The sequence below is a fragment of the Sorex fumeus genome, unplaced genomic scaffold (genome assembly GCF_029834395.1).
Source record: "Sorex fumeus unplaced genomic scaffold, SorFum_2.1 ptg000092l, whole genome shotgun sequence".
Lineage (NCBI taxonomy): Eukaryota > Metazoa > Chordata > Mammalia > Eulipotyphla > Soricidae > Sorex > Sorex fumeus.
In genome coordinates, this window is record NW_026606149.1 from 5,195,106 (window position 1) to 5,202,286 (window position 7,181).

A 7,181-nucleotide genomic window follows, 5' to 3' on the forward strand; every position below is an offset into this window, starting at 1 on the left:
ATATCAAAATAAAAATGAATGACTCATACTATGTAATTTTGAGAATTTTTATATACATCTACAAACAGATTTATTGTCTTGGCATATAGATATAATCAGTGTATCATACAGTAAAATTCAAAACTTGACCCCCACATTGAATTTTTGAAGGGTGAGTTGGGCCACACCCTACCACTATGGGGGTCACTCCTGGTGGTGCTGGGGATCTAACGGAATTTTTGACCATGAAATCAAGGCAATCCCACAGAGAAAAGCATGACCTTTCCACAAATAGGGATGAGCTTCTGAATAAACACTGGAAGAAATGAATGAGTTGTAAATTAAGCTGCACTGTTTCTTACAGCAGAAAATGTCTTACAGATAATGCACAATCCAAACATTAAAGGCAAACCCACTGACTTCTAGAAAACAGCAGCTAATGTCTTCATGAAATTGGGGAAGTAAAAGGTTATCTTTGAGGATACAAACTACTGATCACAAAAAGTGATAAATTCATTATTTAGAGTATTGTAAAACTTAACGTGTAGGCTATTGCAAGAGAAAAAAACTTCAATGCAGAGTCTTTCAGGAAATTGCTAAAGTACACCTACATCACAAAAGACATGTATTTCAAAAATATAAAGTATATTTTCCAAATGACTAAAAAAGTCAAAGTAACAAAGAGGCTGTCATATAAATCAATGTTTTTATAAAGGCCCAATGTATATTTTATGACCTTTCTGCTTTTCCATCAGTAAAATGCGCTTTTACAAAGGAACATAAATGCAAAAAAATTCTTGACGCTAGTTGTGGATACACTTACTAATAATTAATGCTTATATGTCAATTTTGATTCCTAATTACCGTAGGATTATGATTATATCTTTTTTCATAGTGTAATATATTTTATGACAAAAGAATAAAATATCTCCATTTCTCTAGAATTTGAAGGTACTTAATTTTTTAATAACTTTACTGAACAATTAGTATTTTTCTCTATGATATAAACTTATACCATCTCCATCTCTAATAGAACTATCTCAAGATTACATACAAACCCCACTCTTTAAAACATACAACAACTTAAACTGAAACTGTTGACTCTGCAATCAATTCAAAATCACCTTGAAATTACACTATAATGTTTAATTTACTGTTAAGCTAAAATGAGTTATTTGTAAAGAATTATTATTTCATTAAACCTAGATACATTCAGCCATCATTTTCAGTATCTTTTTATTAGAATCCAAGTGTGACAGCATGCATTTACATTTCTGTGATGGAAGCGTTTTAAATTACATTAGCTCTAAAATTTAACCTATTTCAAGTTTTATATTAGTGATTTCCAATTTCTATTAAAATAATTCCGTTAGTGCCAATTAAGCAGGTGCTTTTTTTATTAATGATGTAGAATATCTTCCACAGTGATAAAAATGTCATAGTGAGATTTGTATTAAGTTTCATGATTTTCAAACAATATAAATTCTTTTTTAAGCTTTATTAGACACAGCAGGTTATATAAATATGGTATGTAATTGTTAACACAAGCAAAATTTAATGATAATCCCAAATTAATGCCAGTATGTGTTTTTAACTCCAGCTTCAAGGTTTAAAATCACTAACAATAAAATATTCATTTATCAAAATAATTTTCGTTTGTCTTTGGGCCACACACATATAAACTCTCAAACTAAGTTTCTGGGGCATAGTGGCTTGCTCAGAGCTTATTCTTGGCTGTGTTCACTCGTAAAGGAGCTCAGTGGTGCCTGGAATTGAACCCGAATCGGCAAATGCCCACTGTACTAGCTCTCAATCATCCTCAGCATTTATTTTTAAGGAACTATCAAAGTGCCGGGTTCGCTTCCTCCGCCCCTCCCGGAGAGCCTGGCAAGCTACTGAGAGTATCTCATCTGCATGGCAAAGCCTAGCAAGCTACCCATGACGTATTCTATATGCCAAACACAGTAACAAGTCTCATGATGGAGATGTTACTGGGCCCGCTAGAGCAAAATCGATGAACAACAGACCGTGACCGTGATCAAAGTGCTATTAAATTTGAATGTGCTTCATTTAGCATTGTGGCTGAAACAAAGAACTAATTATGCGGGTGACATGACAAGATCTTGGGCTGATGTCTAGAGATTGAATGCAGGACCGAATGGGGAATGAGCGCTCTTTCCTCAATCTGAGGATTACCAGGGGGAAGAGAAAACAGAATTTAGGCAGCATGTAGATTAGGACTTCCAGTTTAAATTTCTTGGCCAGTGTGCAGCGGGGTCCTTGAAGAGAGACAAAGACAAGAGCCTTGCTTTTTGTCCTTTGTTGCCTGGGAAAATGTGTTTTCCCAGGATTCAGTGTTATACATCGGCATTCGGTCAGTAAGTTATCAGCAGGCTCACATCTGTTCAACACAGAGGGGGATTTTGTTCACCTCTGCTTCTCAGTAAATCAAAGCCAAAGTGAGTAACTCCATGAAGATATTTCTCAAAATTCCTACCTCCCTAAAGCCACTGAAATTAAGATTGTTGCAAGTTATTCAGATAAAAATAATAAATAATATCTGTGGAAAGCATGTCTATGTAAAGAACACAAAAGAAAACAAAACCTAGGGAAGTTAGGCACATGTGAATTTAAGCCCCAGACATCAGCCCCAACACTACATGACCCACATATGACTTGGGCTATAATTAGTGTCACAGATATGCCACTGATACACCGAGTAGCACTGCACATTTGATGAGGAGGTGTAAAGTAAAAATAAAAGGCAGCAAATCTCGACATATACATATATGCATACATATACATATATAGCAGCCAATACACAGCCAATATATACGTGTGTGTGTATATATATATGTATATGTATATATATATATACACATCATAAGACACTAAATACCCATCTTCCGGAATTGTTGTACCGTATTTGATAGGGTTCAAATATGGCAACACCTACAAGGGTGATTAGAGGTCGCCCCAAAAGCCTCTATCCCTCTCGGAAAGACTGGCAAGCTACCAAGAGTATTCCGCCCGCACGGAAGAGCCTGGCAAGCTATCCACTGTGTATTCGATATGCCAAAACCAGTAACTACAACTGGTCTCATTCACCTGACCCTGAAGGCTTCACCGACATGGCAGCACTGAGAAGGATGAGAAAGGAGAGGCCGACAAAATCTCAAGGCCGAGCTAGGCTGCCACAACGAAGGAAGACAAAAATGATCGTCTGTACTTTCAATGCACGTACGCTAGCATCAGATGCATCCATCGAGGACCTGATGGTACAAGCGCGAATGATCAAGTACGAAATCATTGGTCTGACCGAGACAAGAAGGCACGAATCTCACCATGCCGTTTTCGACACTGAAGAATTGTTCCTCGGAACATGCGATAAAAGAGGTGTTGGAGGAGTCGGTGTCCTTGTCAACACAAACTTGGCCAAGAGCATTGATTCATTCGAATGCCTGACAACCCGAATGGGACGTTTACATTTGAATAGATGTGGCTCACTGCCTGCAGTTTCTATCTTCGTTGTCTACGCACCAACATCTCATTATGATGAAAGAGAAATCGAGAAGTTCTACATGGCGCTGGAGAAGTTCTATAAAGAAGACCACACCTTCTACAAGATCATTGTGGGTGATTTTAATGCCAAGATAGGACCGAGAAGATCAGCTGAAGAACTTCACATCGGGACCCATGGCCTAGAATGGAACGAACAGGGTGAGAGACCATCTGAGTTCATCATTGGGGTAGCAACAATGGAAAACTTTATAGCTTGTTTTTAGCAGTACATTACTGGTCAGACAAAAGTTTCTTATTGTACAAGGGAGTTGAACTTCCTAGATTTGTGGGAGAATTCCTGAATGAAGAGTGCTGAGCAAACTTTAATTGGTGGAGTTTGAGCAATGTTCAATCATGAAAATGGCTCCCTCTGTATAAAAAATAACTTTGTATTCATTGTTCAAACACCTTGTCTGTTAGCCAGAGATCTAATTGTGTCTTAAAAAAAGAAACAGAGAAACTATTTACCAGAAGTGTTGTCAGATGGTCCAGACTACTTCAAGAAAAATGCTTTTATTTTTAGTTTGGTAATTAGCTGCAACTTCTTATTAATGGTAAATTTTGCTATTGCTTAAGTTATCTGAGCTGTCTGAGTTGAATGCAGCAATTCAATTCAGTCCTATTTATTATTCCCATATGTATTTTCAGGTTAGACATCTTCACCAAACCCCAGATTTACATAACCAAGTACTAGTCCATTTGAATAGCTAATGGCACAGTCCAAATTGGTTTAATAAATTAATATTAAATTTGAAAATTGCTCTCCTATAAGTATTCTTATTTTATAGAGATGATCACTCAACCTCTCCATTACTGGGATAAAAAGGTTAAAGACCAGAATCTAACTGTTACTTCTTCCGTATAGAAGTGACCATGAGCCCTAATCTGGAGCTTTGCAGTAACTTTCTATCAAATCCTTCTGCTATTTTCTTTCCTCCCTCTGATATTCACACAGCATTCATAGTAATATGTCAGTTTCAGGGCCAAATTCCCACCCCCAAAGCTTCCAAGTTCAATCAGAATGAACAAAAGATATTAATATCAAGTCCTCAGGATGTTCTGGATCGGAACTGATAGTGCCTCCCTCCACAGTGCTCACAATTCCTCAGCTCCGACTTCCTGGAAGTTCCTTGAACTCTCAGCAGTTGCTTCCCACAGTGCCAATGCACTGACGTTGTCCTTGCCCATCACAGTATCCTTTGTATGGTCCAGTCCTGCCAGCCCCTGCAAAGGCCTCCCTTTCTAGTGAAAGCTGTCAGTCACCTTCATATGCTAGCACATAACAAAGCTTTTCAGTCGTCATCTCCCTTCCTCAGAGAGGTTCATAGAACTCACAACTTCCTATACCATTTGTTTGTTGTGGTTCGTTTGTTTTTACCTCAATCTCTTTGGAAACAAAGACTTGCCTCTTGTTCCCTTGCTAAACCCTCCCCCGCTTCTAGAGCCCTTTCTCTAGCTCTTGTTTTAAGTCGCAGAGTTGTGGAAACGAGTCTGAGTGGGGCAGATCACTTCTCAGTCACTCTGGAACCCCATCATTTCCACACGCTGCTCCTCTGTCAGACACTGGCAAGGATTTCCTTCTCCAGGCCAGCCCCTCTCACCTCAAGAACCGCTTGGTCCTAGGAGGACGGGTCAATGGCTGAAAATCACCACAAGGGTGAGGGGGATGGAGAGTAGTTAAGATAGCGGATGGTCCGTTATGACAACATTAGTTGGAAATGTTCACTCTGGACAAGAACTGAGTGTCAAAAGTAGGTAAAGGTATATACATGATAACCTTTCAACATCTGTCTGTATTGCAAACCATACTGCCTCAAGTGAGTAAGGGAGAGAGAGAGAGAGAGAGAGAGAGAGAGAGAGAGAGAGAGAGAGAGAGAGAGAGAGAGAGGGATGCCTGCCATAGAAGCAGGTGGGGTGAAGGTGGGATATTTGGGGGGTGGGAGGGAAACTGAGGACACTAGTGGTGGGAAATGTACACTGGTGGGAGGGATGAGTGTTGAATAGTATGACTGAAACCCAATCATGAACAGCTTTGTAAAGCTCTATCGCAAGGTGATTCAATTAAATAGCACTGTAACACTGGACTGCCGTTGTTCATTGATTTGCTCGAGCAGGCACCAGTAATGTCTCACAACAAATTGTGAGACTTGTTGTTACTGTGTCTGGCATATCGAATAAGTCACGGGTAGCTTGCCAGGCTCGGCCGTGCAGGTGAGATACTCTCAGTAGCTTGCCGGGCTCTCCGAGAGGGGCAGAGGAATTCAACCCAGGTTGCCTTCTTGCAAGGCAAACGCTCTACCTGCTGTGCTATCGCTCCAGCCCATGTGTAATTAAATTTAAAAAAATGAATATTAAAATAAAAAGAGCTGGTTGGTCCAGAAACTCACTTCTCTTGATCTGGTGTAGCTTGATTGTATCAATTCCCTGAGTGACAACTCATTGCAAACAGTGTCTATCCAACTCCTCTGCTATGTTGAATCTAGAGAAAGGATAGATTAACCCGTTTTTTTGTTTTACTTTTCCTCCCCTATCTGGTTTTTGCTGGAGGAACAGGGAAGTTTGCTTCAGCCATGGTATGTTTCAGGAGAAAAGATAAATGCTTGTCTTTAACCATGCCGTGTTGAACCAGCAGTCCATAAAATATTTTATATCTTTATAAATATTGAGTTATAGCCATTCTCTCTCCTAAACCCAAGTGTGAGTCTACGTTGCAGTTCACGTGTGAATCCAACGCCATCTATTAACTGTGTGGAAGAATTCCTCTGCGACCTTCCTGGGTTTAATTCAAGCCAAGCAACCTGGTACTCATTTCTGAAAGTAAGTGTAAACTAGGCACTAGCTGTCTTTCTGAGGCCTGTGTTCTCCCTGCAACCCAAATCTTTGCTGGCTTGCTTTCTACCTCTCTGGAGAAACTGTATTCTCTCTGGAACAGTATTCATTTCTTTTTCCAGTCTCACACTTTTTAAAGTAAGTTTTTCTCAATAAAACTGTTTTGCTTCACTAAAAAAAAGTAAATAAACTAAATAAAGTCAAATAAAATTAAAACTGTGCACTCTGGTGATTCCCATAGCATTATAAATTCCAATCTAACCAATAGTTAGGTTTTCTTAACATTTTTCCTGCATATTAAAAAATCTTTTGTTATGGATTTTTCATATTTTTTAAATGGTAGCTAATGTTGTTAGTCTTTTTTTTCAGGGATCATTACTTTCATAATTCTTAAATACAATTTGACTTTTATATATATTATTTTTCTTATAATTTTCACATATCCCTCTATGTCTATTTCTGCGAAAGTCGATATTTCTTTACAATGATCTATTTTATTTAATAGTAAAGTAAAGTAAAGTAAAGGCCCTCCCGTTGATCGTCGATTTGCTCGAGCGGGCCCAGTAACGTCTCCATTGGAGACTTTGTTGTTACTGTGTCTGGCATATCGAATACTCTCGGTAGCTTGCCGGGCTCTCCGAGAGGGGTGGAGGAATCAAACTCGGGTCGGCCATGTTGGCCGCTTGTAAGGCGAACGCCCTACCCGCTGTGTAGCACAGTGGTAGGGAGTTTGACTTGCACGCGGCCAACCCGGCCGTCCCAGGTTCGATTCTTCCGTCCCTCTCGGAGAGCCCGGCAAGCTACCGAGAGTA